This window comes from Vulpes vulpes, chromosome 12 (genome assembly GCF_048418805.1).
Source record: "Vulpes vulpes isolate BD-2025 chromosome 12, VulVul3, whole genome shotgun sequence".
Classification (NCBI taxonomy): Eukaryota; Metazoa; Chordata; class Mammalia; order Carnivora; family Canidae; genus Vulpes; species Vulpes vulpes.
This window is the reverse complement of record NC_132791.1, coordinates 76314835-76328339: the sequence shown is the minus strand read 5'-3', so window position 1 is coordinate 76328339 and position 13505 is coordinate 76314835. Positions and strand designations below refer to the sequence as shown.

The following is a 13505-nucleotide window of genomic DNA, read 5'->3' as shown; positions in this document are numbered from 1 at the left end:
TATCTTACATCTTTATCCATTCATCCATTGATGACAAAGGTTGCTTCCATATTTTGGCCTATCATGAATAATACTGCAATAAACATGGGAGTGCATATGTCTGAATACTGTTTTTATTTCCTTTAAATAAATACCCAGAAGTGGGATTTCTGTATCATATGATAGTTCTATTTTTAATTTTTAAAGGAACGTCCATAATGTTTTCCACAGTGGCTGCACCAGTTTACACTCCCACCAACAGTGTACCAGGGTTTCCTTTTCTCCACATCCTCCTGAACACTTGTTATCACTTGTCTTCTTGATGATAGCTGTTCAGACAGGTATGAAGTGATACCTCATTGTGGGTTTGATTTGCATTTCCTTGACAGTTAATGATAAGGAGCATCTTTTCATGTACCTTCTGTCCATTGGAATGTCTTCCTTGGCAAAAATGTCTATTTAATTCCTCTGCCCATTTAAGTATCAGATTGCTATTTTGTTATTAAGTTGTATGAATTCTTTACACATTTTTAATATTAACCACTTATTCAATACTTTATTTGCAAAATTTTTCTCCTATTCTGTAAGTTGTCTTTTTATTCTGTTGACTGTTTCTTTTGTTGTGAAGGAGAATAGCTTTTTTTCTAAAGAATATTAAACACTTTACAGAGGATCTATATGTTGATGGAGATGAAAGGATTTGATACCAGGCATAACAAGGAAAAACAATGCATCAAAGTAGAACTGAGAGTGATCTTTTATGGACTAATCAAAGTGAGTCATGGACAGCCAGGTGTGATTAATTTATTTCTTGGAGGGCGCCTGGGTGGCTCAGTCAGTTAAGCATCTGCCTTTGGCTCAGGTCATGATCCCAAGGCCTCGAACTGAGGCCCATGTGGGGCTCCCTGCTCACGCAGAGCCCACTTCTCCCTCTCCCCCTGCTAATGCTTGCTCTCACTATCTCTCTCTCTCTCAAACAAATAAAATCTTTTTAAAAATTTTACTTCTTTGAATTCAAAGCCTCCCTTTCCCTTCCAAAGATGATTCCATTCCATTTCTTACAGTCTCCTTCTCACTTCTACAAATTTATAACCACCTACCACTCCTTCTGCTCTACCTTTCCTCTGAAATAATGAAATTGTAAATTATTTTTCTCCATATCTCCATTTTTATCTTTTTCAATCATTGTTCTGAGTTGGGATTGTTTGTTTTTCTGTTACTGGTTTTACTTTCTATCAAATATCCACGGTATATTTTGGCCTAGACAGAGAAATGTAAAAAGTAAAATAAAATAAAAATCCTTTTGCAGTTTGCCTCCCTTTGTAAAGTACCCAATACCTGCTTAATACAAGGAGCATGGGCCTCTGAGGTTCCCTCTGGCCAGGAAACTGTTATAGAGCTCAATGGGAATGTGGAAGCGATGATCTTAGTATTTGCCCCCTTCCCCAAATATACTAAACCTGGATGTACTAAAGGTTGTACCAAACCTGGATGATGGCAACATAAGGTATTTTGATACAACTTTTAAGTTCAAAAGGTAAAACCAGAACATGAGGGGCATCCGGGTGGCTCAGTAGTTGAGCATCTGCCTTTGGCTCAGGTCATGGTCCCAGGGTCCTGGGATCAGTCCCACATCCAGCTCCCCCAAGGGAGCCTGCTTCTCCCTCTGCTGATGTCTCTGCCTCTCTCTCTGTGTCTGTCATGAATAAATAAAATCTTAAAAAGATTTAAAAAAAAAACAGAAAATGTATATATTTACTCTTACAGTGGATCTTTCTCACTAACATAAAAACACAAATGCTGCAAATTGATTTTACTGGTTGTATTATTGATTCTCTTTTGCTTCTTTCAGTTTCTCTCTGTGGGGAAAAGGAGTGAATTTCCCAGTAGTTTTGTCACCACTCCAACCAGTCTTAACGATTAACCTGATTCAAGCTTATGCTGACCTAAGTCTATAGCAGAAATCACGTACTTTCCTTGGGATCTGCAGACCACTGGCTTGAGGAGTGAAGGACCAGGCTTTTCCAGAAGACAAGTCCTGGCTGTCTTCAAGAACAGCTGCCTCCAGTCCAGCAAGTCTGTGCAGGGTCACGTCCACATATGTAGCAGTCTGGGCAACCACTTTTCCTACGTGTAGTCTCCTCTCTATCCCCATGCCTGCCCCTTCACTGCCCTCTGCTTCACCTGGACAGAGCAATTGTCTCTGAGACATTAGGCCACCATCTTCCCAGGTTGCTGGCTTCTTGACTAAAGCCACTTTTCCCTTCCCACCATCATTTGTCTCTGACTACTGATTTTTCAGCAGCTTGCAGTCAGCCTGACTTGGGAACCAGTTCTCTAGTAAGAGTTTCCCCAGTGGAAAAGCCTTGGACAGATGTGTGGGAGCCTCTTCGCCTGAGCTACCACCCAAAAAAGCCTACGTCTTACACCTGCTCGTGGTCAGGCCTTCACTTTCCCCGCGGCCAGGAGGACAATGTAGCATCTTCCTCCTGACCAGAGAATCTGGCTGATGTCTCTCCCAGCAAGGGGAGGCCTTTCTGGTTACCTTGTATCTTTGTTGTGTTGTGCTTGTTTTTAAGATGAGTTCCCAGGTTTTGGGTTTTGTTAAGGTCACCAAGGTTGGCAGAGCAAGGCATGATCTTCCCATGGAAATTGTTGCCACCTTCTTCTCCAGGAAGAGGGGTCACCGGTGGCTCCGAGATGGTTAAATGTGCCCGAAGGACTGTGGACACACGCAGGTTCTCTAGGGGAGGATTTTCATTTGTCGGCTGTGGGTTGGGTTATGAGAGATGCCCTTGATGTACTGCGGGCAGGATGAGGATTTGCGTGGAGGGGCCTGGTCAGGGGAGGGTGCTGCCCTGGTAGGGGAGATTGAGATGGGGCTTTGGGAGAGGGGGGGTGGAGAGGGGAGCGGGAGGAGTCTGGAGGGGGAGGACTGAGACCTAGGACCAAAAGATGAACACATTTGAGGAGTTTGGCAAGAACAAAACAGCTCCTTCAGAAGTGGGATTTGAACCCACACCTCTGTACAGAGAACCCTAGGGCAGTAAACAGGTGCTTGAATCTGGCTCCATCCTGACATGACACTTGGGGCCTGTGTACAGTAACAACTGTCAAGGATCAGAGACCATCCACCCAGGAGCGGAGCAGAGAGTCATTCTAGCAGGTCCAGGGGTCAACCCAGGAGCATCCTGTACCACCTGCAAAACCCACAGGTGGGGACTAACAGCCTCTGCAGGGAAACTGCAAGTTGGCGATGGGATGGTCGCCGCTCTGGAGTCTGAGGTCTTCTTCCCACTGCCTCCCATCCCTGCGGGCCAGGCCTTGCAAGACTGGCCTGAGGGGTGCGGGGCTAGGGATGCAGGTCTGGTGGGCACTGGGTGGCACCACCGCCTCTCTGGGCCTCTCTCCTCAGAGCCACAGACCCTCCCACCACGATACCTCACAGTACTTCATCCCAACAAGTTCTATTAGTGTGAGATCAGACTCTGGGGGGCCTGAAATAGTCCCAGTATACACCTGTATTTTCAGCATCTGGATGGTTCCTGCAAGGGCACCACGCAGTCTTGAATATCACTACGCAAGCCAAGGTCTCCCCACTTCCATCACTTCTTTCTGCCTCCCCTCCTTCCTCTCCTTTCCTGTTCCTCCCCTCCCCTTCTCTTTCTCACCTTCTTCCCCCTTCCATTCTGTCGGCCTGCAGAGGGACCAGTGATGTGAAGGGAAAGGGCAGGCGTTATTATAGGACATAAGATATAACATGGCAGCATGGAAGACTTGGTTTAATATCTCTACTGAGTCAAGAAAAAAAAAGTTGTGTCTCTGTGTGTTTTAATCTCTCCTACCTTGGTTAAGGTGTAGGACAGGCGTTCATCCAATGTTCATGCAGCCCCATAGAACCATTCTCAGTTATTCCCCTAAATTAATGACTTTCAGAACCCTTTCATTTCCCACAAGGACAATCCAAACCGGTAGGCCCTGGCAAACAGCTATATGCAAACAGTTTGTATGCACTGCCAGCAGCAGGAATTGTTCTGTTTTGGTTTGGTCTTCATACTGACAACATAAAATACTGTTTTAAAGGCCCTGCAAAGTAGTAGAAAAATGTGAGGGCCTTTAATCAGCTTTGTATGTCTGAACTCAAGCTCCATCACTTACAAAAGTGTAGTATGTGATGTTTTATAGTATTTTGGCCATCTGTGAACATTTCCTTCATCTGTAAGTTTAGGGAATAATTCCTTTCTTGAGATTCTCAAGGGATTAAAAAGAATTTATGGGGACTCCTGGATGGCTCAGTGGTTGAGCAGCTGCCTTTGGCTCAGGTCATGATCCGGGGTCCTGGGACAGAGTCCCGCATCAGGCTCCCCACAGGGAACCTGCTTCTCCCTCTGCCTGTGTCTCTGCCTCTCTCTGTGAGTCTCTCGTGAATAAATAAATAAATCTTCAAAAACATAGAATTATGTAGGTACTTTCCCTAGCAAACCATGCAACAAGTTACAGCTGCTCAAGAGACTGTTGGCCTTCACATTTCCATTTACTACCCCTGACATCACTACAGTTTTGCAACAACCCAAATTCCCTGCTCCATTGCCTTTTCTGAACTATGGTATCCTGTCTTCCAAATACCTAGAAAATGTGTTCTCAGTCTTTTTGGCTTTTTGGCTAACTTTTTGGCTAACTAATTTTTTTTCTTTTTGGCTAACTAATTTTTTTTTTTCAAATTTCACAATCGCCAGCCCACCTTGGGTCATGTACTCTGTCAAGACGCACTTGACATCTCAGTCAGGACTTCTTTTTCTGTCTTTTAAGCTCTCAGAACATATTGCTGTCATCAATAGGACAAAAAGCTAAAAACTTGACTTTAAAAAATATAATATGAACACAATGTTAAAGATTTCATATATCTCACCAATAACAGCTTGGTCCTTCTGGTGATGGAATGTCCTCTATGGCTCTTCCAGCAGCGGGCCTTCTACATAAAGTAAGATGTTTATGTTTCTGAATAGAAATTGAAAGACAATTTTGAAGCTAAAGATGAGGCAGTGAGGAGTGAGCGATAGAAATGAGCAATTTGTGGTATATGCCTCAACTCCAGCTAAATAAATGCCCACAAAGAGGGAGCAACCCACAAGGACTCAGGTTAATTTTTCTGGAATAGAAACATCTGCCGTGAGTTTTTGAAGGTTTTGTAGAGGGCCGCTCTCAAGACCACAAACCTGAGCCACAGCTCTGCCTCACTGCACTTCCAGCCTCCCTCTCTAGGTGTTCCTGGGCAGGGGTGGGGGGTGGGGGGGGTGGCTCCCAGGAACTGAGGTTACTGGCTCACAGGACCAGAGGCCAGTGCTTCTCTTTTGTTCTGTTAGTGCAGCTGGGGGGTTATTGGGAGTGAAACCGTCTGGGGGAAGCCATGACCCCATGGCTTCTGTCTTAGGAGGTCAACACAAATTCTGCAGATTCTGTAGTAGAGAAAGTGAAAAAGAGAAGGATGTAGCCCACAGATTTCAGAGGGAAGATTGAGAAGGGAAGAACAGCTCAGAAAAAGAATCAATCAGAATTTCCTGAGGCTGGACTTTATGCAATAAAGATCACGTTTCTGGTTTCGGAATATTGGCGGCCAGGTTCATCTCAAGAGATTGATGTTCTCTCTGCCCTTGGGAGAACAATGATATCTGGTTCCTGAAGTGTGGAATATTGATAACTTGTCTTTGTAAAATCCATTTAAAAATATTACCTCTCCAATACAGAGCACCTTCTGCCTTCAAGACTTTTTTTTCTTTTTAACTTTAGAGAAATCGAATCATATAGATGAATATGAAGGATAACCATGAAGCTGAGAGAAGTCTGGTTTTGAATACATAGGCAACAGGTGGCCAAGGGCTCAGGTGTGAACAAAGATTCCAGCAAGGTAAGATCATCTGGGGATCTAATAGCTGTAAGGCCAAGTGCCCGGAGGAGGAATGGAAACTATCTGCACGGACTGAGAGGTTGTTTCAGATACTTTTGCGTAAGAGCCCGCTAGTTTTTTCAAGGATGCCCTGGGGCTACCTTTGGAAGGCGGGAGAAAGAAAAAGTCTCTGAGAGGGACAATTAGGAAGGCGCAGGCAACAGGTGTTAGCTAAGAAACGAGGAGATGGAAAAGCTTTAGAACAGCTTTGTAGAATTCTTTGTCCGGAAGAGACCGGCTTCGCTGACAAAAGCGAGTCCAGGGACATAACTAGAAAGCGACCTGGTCCTGTTTCCTCCTCGAAGGTCCCTAGATCAGGTGGTCACAACGCACTCATAGACTCTCTCACACACACCTGCTCAGTGTCGAGACTAGAAACAGGAGACTTCTAGGAGGCAGGACGTCCCATTGCCGAGGAGGAGGGCACCGAGCCTCCCGCGAGTCTAGGACCGCCCACTTCCCCGCACCCCTGCGAGTGACGGGTCCACCCGTCCTGCCTGCCGCAAGGAGTCTCCCCGCACCTCCCGCCCCGGTCGCCCCGCCTCCGCAGGGACCTCACTCTGTCCTGCCCCCCCCCCCCCCGCCCCTCTGTCCTGCCGGGCTATCGCCCCGCCCCCCGGCCCCCGCGCGGGCCGTCGCCCCCACGGAGCTCGGGACCCAGGCTCTGCCCCGCCCTGGTCCTGCTCGGGTCGCGGAGGGCCGGGCGGCCGAGCTGTGGGTCGGCGAGTGCGCGGGTGGAGGCGCGGGAGATTTTAGTTTTGAATCCGCCCCTGGAAATCCGAGCGGGAAGCCCTAACCCGTGACCGCCGAGCTTCCGAGGAAGGGCTCCAGGTCTGGTGTTTCTCGAGCAGCTTGCAAAGGCGCGGACGTCTTAGAGATGCCTCACAGGCAGCGTGTGTGACAGGGAAATGTGGAGCAGCCCTAGGGCGGAAGACAGAAGAGGAGGAGGGTGGAAAAGAGGAAGCGATGTGGACACCCCGGGGTGACTGTGCATATGCAAATTTGTAAGATTCAAAGCGGCCTCCCTCACAGGCAGCAGAGTGGCGCAGCGGGAGCGTGCTGGGCCCATAACCCAGAGGTCGATGGATCGAAACCATCCTCTGCTAGCGTTTTATACTCCCAACGCAAAATCAGCTCGCCTTTCTCACGTTCCAAAAATCCCGCAGAGCAGCAGGTGGAGGAAGCCAAGTCCCAAACGTTCATGACACCGATACCACTGCTTTACATTTCTTTTCTCTTTCGGATCTCGTTGAAAATGAGCAATCCTCAAAATTGTGTCTCTATCAACACTTTTAAAGCTCATAACATATTGGGGGAACGAGGCACCATCTTATTTACTGTCCATATGCACTGACTCCCGGCTCCTTCGCCTTCTCAAAGCTGCTACCGTGTCTCGTGAAGGAATGAAGATGTGCAGGGACAGAGGCCGTTTCACCTACCTGGTCCATCCTGCCTTTCAACAACAGGATGCAGCTCCAGGTAAAACGTGGAATGAAAAAATAGAACAAGTGGGTACAAGCGGATTCCGTGTGTTGGCGGGGAGCGGCACGCAGTATAGGGCTCACGCCCCTGGAAGGACCGACAGGTGTGTGCAGAAATGGCAGAACTGGCCAAAGTGGGGTGGGCAGGGGAGAGGGGAGTGCAGGGGGAGGGGCGGGGAGACGGCGGAGGACAGGAGCGTGGCGGAAAGGCGAGGAGTGACAAGCATGGTGGGTTTGCAGGGAGTTCGTTTCCCTGGGGGACAGAAGCCCCTCTCAAGGGAGGGCGTCACGTTTGTCCGTTGCTCTTCCATTAACATCCCGGGAAACCCCAACTCCGAAAGAAAAAACGGCAAGAATTGAACCCCCTGCCTTGGGCCTCAACCTTCATCCTTTACCCAATTTATGGCTGCCCTGAAGTTCTTCCCACTTGCCAAAGTCATTGGTGGAAGTGGCACTTCTTCCTGCTGCTGAGCTGGCGCGGAACCTGAGTCCACTGAAAGGCCGGCTCTAAGGGCTCCTTCTGCAAGCATTACCTGCAGGAATATTCATTCCCTCCCCCAGAAAAATCCCACCGTGTTCTGAGCCACTTTCCTGTAATTCCTCCTTGGAGGAATTGGGCAAATACCACCCAATAATCGTGCAAGGAGGAAATGCAGTGCTCAGTGCCACCGAGCTCCGTTGCAGCGTCGACCCGCGCACCTGAAAGACCACCAGTAGCTTCTAAGCACGAGTGCAACTCGTGCTTCCTGGAGCTCCTAGTCATTTTATAAAGTGAATGCGGCAACCCCAACATGAGGCCTGGGTAGCTCAGTCGGTAGAGCATCAGACTTTTAATCTGAGGGTCCAGGGTTCAAGTCCCTGTTCAGGCGTTAACCACTTCTTTTATTTCAGTTCGGTCTAGGTAAGTGGAGCGCATTGAGAACATTTCCGGAGTTGGGGTATCCATCACAGCCCAACAGAGGCACATCCCCAAAATGGCTTACATTCTAGCTTTTCATTAATGACCTCTTCTCAATATTAAGTAAATCACGTTCCCAGATTTCCAAGAGGAACCGGAAAAGGGCATAACGTAAAAATAGGACACAAGTGACACTATTATTAAGACAGTCATTTTAAAATTCCCTTGATGTGATTCATTAATCTTGGAGTGACGGAGGTGGGGGGTGGGAGTGGCAATCTAGGTGGGCCTGACAAGAATTTAAGGGAAAAAAAAAAAAAAAAAAAGAATTTAAGGGAGTAGTGGCTCTGCCCAGTCTGGCTCTGAGGCTCCCCATGGTTTGGAGGCACTCTTCCTACATAGAAAATCCGTGGCATCTTCAAAGCCTCAGTAAAAGACATAATGTGCAAACACATTTTGAAATGGTTTTAGCTGCCTTTTTTGTCTTTACATTTAAAAAATTTCTGTTGTTATCCAGGGATTTGGATTATGGTTAAAGACCCTGATCATGGGCTCCTAGTGTATGATTTCCATGGACAGAGTGTTAAACCACCTGGCTGTGAAACAAAGGTCCTGAGAATTCAGTTTTTGTGATTCTGCATGTTTTTAGTCTGATGATATGAAGTATAAATATGGCACTGAAGTTCATCATATCAGTTTTCCTTCTTTGCTGTTATATTGTTAATTTGAAATAATCAGGTGTGTGCAGTTTTAATCTCTACCCTGTCCTTGTGTATCTTATTATTTTTGTACACACATGAAAATGAAAAACCATTCTAAAAGTCAAAACTATGCAAAGAGATATACTCAGAGAAATGTCACTCACCCTGGTGGTTCTCTCCTATTTCTTCCTGCTGTCTCTCTCCACTCACCCCACCAACTCTCTGCAGGTCATCAGTCTCTGCAGCTTCTGGTTTATACTTCCCACATCTCCTTTTGAATAAACAAGCAGGATCATAATTTTTAAATGTCCTCTTCTTTCTTGGGCTAAACATAGCATACTATTGATGTTGATTTGCATTTAATTTTTTCACTTAATGACAGATCCTAGATATTGCTTGTCAGTTCTTAGAGATCTTTTCTGTTCTTTTTAAATATTTTTTACAGCTGCATAATTACTCCATTGTGTGGAAGTAACAATTTATTTAACCACTTTCAACCTAAAAATATGAGTTTTTAGGTTGTTTGCAACTACAAACAATGCTGCAACAAATAAATAGGAACGTGTATTTTCATTCTGTTGAAGGTAGATTTTCAGGGTAAATCACTAGATTTGGGGTTGGCAGAAGTGATGAATGCCTATGTAATCTTGTTAGATATATCCAAATTCCCCTCCAAAAAACAAACAACAAACAAACAAACAAATTCCCCTCCATAACGGTTGTATCAATTTGCATTCCCACCAGCAAGAAATCAATGCCTGTCCCCCAGAGCATGGACATACTTTTTAATTTTTGCAAATCTGATAGAAGAAAAATGGCACCTCAGTTTGCTGTCAATTTTCATTTCTTTATCTATTAGAGAGTTTGGACACATATTCATATGTATAATTGCTTTTTTCTATCTTTAAAATGATTATCTATTAACATCTTTTGACTATTTTACTATGAAGTTTTGGCTTTTTTTCCCCCAATCATTAATTGTTTATCTCTCTATATCAGAGATATTAACCTTTATCTGTGATAAGTATTGCAAATACTCTTTCCTCCTCCCCTCCTTCCCCCTAATTTGTCAGGTATTTTTGTTTGCTTACCATATTTTCTGAATTTTAAGTATTTTTAGACACTTGAATGTATCAAATTGTGGTGCTCACAAATGAATAGACAGATGGCTCAGTGCAATAAAATACAAAGTCCAGAAAGAAACCAGATCACATAAGGACATTTAGTATATGATACAGAATGCATTTCAAACCACAGGTGGAAAGATCAAACTTTGTGATAAATAGTTCAGGAACAACATTCCTAGAATTGAAGAGTCAAGGCCTTGCTCCTGATGCAGCTTCAGCTTCAGGAAATGCTGTGGCTGGTTTGATCTTCTATCCAGACCACTCAAACTTTCTCCATATCAGCGATAAGGCCGGTTTACTTTCTTATCATTCGTGTATCCACTGGAATACGCTTTTAATTTCCTTCAAGAACTTTTCCTTTGCATTCACAACTTGGCCAATCGTTTGGCACAAGAGACTGGGCTTTCAGCCTATCTTGGCTTTCGATGTGCCCTCCTCACTAAACTTGACCATTTCTAGCTTTTGATGTAAAGAGAGAGACATGCCATTCCTCCTTTTCACTTGAACAATTAGAGGCCATTGTAGGGTTACTAATTGGCCTAAGTTCAACATAGTTGAATCTCAGGGAATACAAAGCCCCAAGGGGAGGGAGAGGCCAGTGGATGGAGCTATCAGAACATACATAACATACATGAATTAAATTCACTCTCTTATTTGGGCAGTTCATGCCCCCCCCCCCCCTAAACAATGACAACAGTAGCATCCCAAATCACTAATCACAAATACAACAGTAATGAAAGAATTTGAAATATTGTCAAAATTACCAAAGTGTGACACAGGACATGAAATGAGCAAGTGCCATTGGAAAAATGGCGCCAGCAAACTCACTCAACACAGGGTTGCAGTTTGTAAAAAACTAAAAAAAGAATAAAGCAAAGCTCAAGAAAACAAAGAATGCATGTATATCTCGTGAGTACCTTCCTAGAAGCCAGACTGTTGATTTATTAGGTTACATAAATGCTTAACTATTTGAGGTTATGGTAAACTATTTTTCCAAAGCTGTAAAAATGTATGCTTCTGTCTTTGTCCACTGGGGCTACTATGACAAATGACCACAGACTGGGTGGCTTATAAACAACAGATATTTATTTCTCACTAGTTTTAGAGGCTGAGCAGTCTGAGATCAAGGTGCTGGCAGCTTCAATTGCCTGATAGGAGCTTCCTGGTTCATACACCACTGTCTTCTCACTGTGTCCTCACAGGGCAGAAGGACAGGAGAGCTCTCTGGGGTCTCTTTTAAAGGTCACTAATCCTATTCAGTAGGGACTAACTCATGACCTAATCACCTCTCAAAGGATCCGTATCCTAATACCATCATAATGAGATCAAGATTTCAACATATGAATTTGGGGGTACACAAACATTCAGCCCATGACATCCAGATCCACGTAATTCAATCTGAGTCAAAGGGCCTGAGAATCAGAAGTGCCGAAGGCAGAATATCCATGTTCCAGCTTGAGCAATCAGGCAGGAAGGGCTGAATTCTTTCTCAGTCTTTTTGTTTTATTGAGACTCTCAGTGGCTTGAAAGATGCCCATCCACTTGGGGGAGGGCAGAAGGCTTTAGTGAATCCACTCATTCAAGTGCTAATTTCATCCAGAAACACCCTCACAGACACACCTAGAAACAATGTTTAGCCAAATACCTGGGTACCCTGTGATCCAGGCAAGTTAACATCATAGTTAACTGCTGTAGCTCTTTGGGCAATGTATGAAGTGTTACTGTTTTTTCAAATCCTCTCCAACTGTTGTTATTTTTGTTCATTTAATTTTTATCCTATCAAGTGGAAGTAAGTTTTTTGAGAAAATGGCTTGCATTTTTGTATCACAAGAAGGTTGAATATCTCCAACATAAATCCAAACATTTGAATTTTCTCCTGAATTCTGGTTTATCTATTTATTTGACTGCCCATCTATCCATTGTGTTGATGTGCTTGACTTATCAATATGTGGGAGTTTTGATATTTTTTTCTTTAGTTTCTTACAGTTCAATTCAGTTATTTGAATTGCAGTTAACCTTTCTCAGTGTAAATTGTGTTTTCTTTTTAAACTATAATTTGATTAAAAGAAACTATTAATTTCATACACACATACCCATCAAAGTTTTCTTTGTAGCATTTCTGTGTTGTATTCAACCAGTCTTCCCAATCTCTGCTGTTGCAATATACATTCTCATGAGGTGGCACTCACTTGTCTGGAGATGTTCATCTTCCTTCCACCACCTTCTCCTGCACTACTCTAGATCAAGAGGGCTCCACTCCTCAGGCTCCATTTCCCAAACTAACTTCCCACCTGTCTGCAATTTAGTTTAGTGAATATGATGCACTGGTGGGAGAATAGAGCACAAAAGGGCCAGAGTAGCCTGATAACTTCCACCTCTCTTTACTTTGGGTGCCATATCCTGAAGTAGCTGCATAGTCTCTTTGGCTTCAGTTCTCAGTGAACGGGACTAGTTTGATTAGATTTGGGATCTGGATAATTCCAATTCCCCTCTCTTTCTAAAGGTATGATGGTAGGTACTTTGCTTTCCTATTTTTTGGAAGCATTTGAAAATATCTTCATATGTACAGAGCATTAACTTTTTGAATGTAGGTTACAATTTAGGAAAATTCTGAAATGGGATGTTGAATAGCCATGTCTGTGCTGATTGGTTCATGTCCCGGCTCCTTTGTCCTGGACCATGTAAGCCGCATTCCCCAACTTGCCTTGTCAGGTGGCTTCTGGTTAGGTTAAAATTGGTGTTCAGTACTGGATGGAGATGAGAGGAGAGAAGCAAGAGTGAAAGCAGGCTTTACTCACCACCACTTGGCCTTGGCTGTATCTCCTCAAAGCATAAAATACCTTCTAGGGCAAATCTGTGGCTTCAAGTTCTCCCAGGTAGCCTTCTGGCTTTCTGTGTTGATAGTCTCTGTCCCACTGATCACATTAGCTCTTCTATCATTAATTTAGCCAATTTATTATATTAAATTTCTCACATCATTACCTAGAATAGTATAAACAGGTTCCTGGTTGATTTTTATATATGGCTACTGAGAGTTTTAAATTTTGTTTTTGACATTTATATCCTTAATCTTCTTAGTGTTAATCTTTACCCAATTTCATGTTTCCCTTCATGGGAATACTGTTTTTTTCCTAGCTCCATTATTAATTGTTTGAACTCTCCTCTGTACTAACATGCCACCAGTGCCCATATACCAAATTAAATAAACACAAATCTCTTCTGAGCCTTATGTCCTATTTAATCAATTAGAGGCTCAATATCGAAGCCTGTATTGTAATAATATTTTAATTCTTGGAGTGTCTAATAAGTTCTGCCAGCCTGTTGGTAATCCTCTCCTTATTTTCCTTGCTATAGTAAGCCCTATATACTTACATA

The 13505-nt window shown here is 44.1% G+C and overlaps 2 non-coding genes across 2 annotated transcripts; both read left to right on the top strand.

Annotated features, from left to right (window-relative positions):
* The first annotated feature begins 6957 nt into the window (after nt 1–6957).
* Nucleotides 6958–7029, top strand: TRNAM-CAU (transfer RNA methionine (anticodon CAU)). The gene has a single exon. It is a non-coding gene; the product is annotated as a tRNA-Met (tRNA).
* A 1171-nt stretch (nt 7030–8200) lies between these two features.
* On the top strand, nt 8201–8273 carry TRNAK-UUU (transfer RNA lysine (anticodon UUU)). The gene has a single exon. It is a non-coding gene; the product is annotated as a tRNA-Lys (tRNA).
* The last annotated feature ends 5232 nt before the right edge of the window (nt 8274–13505 follow it).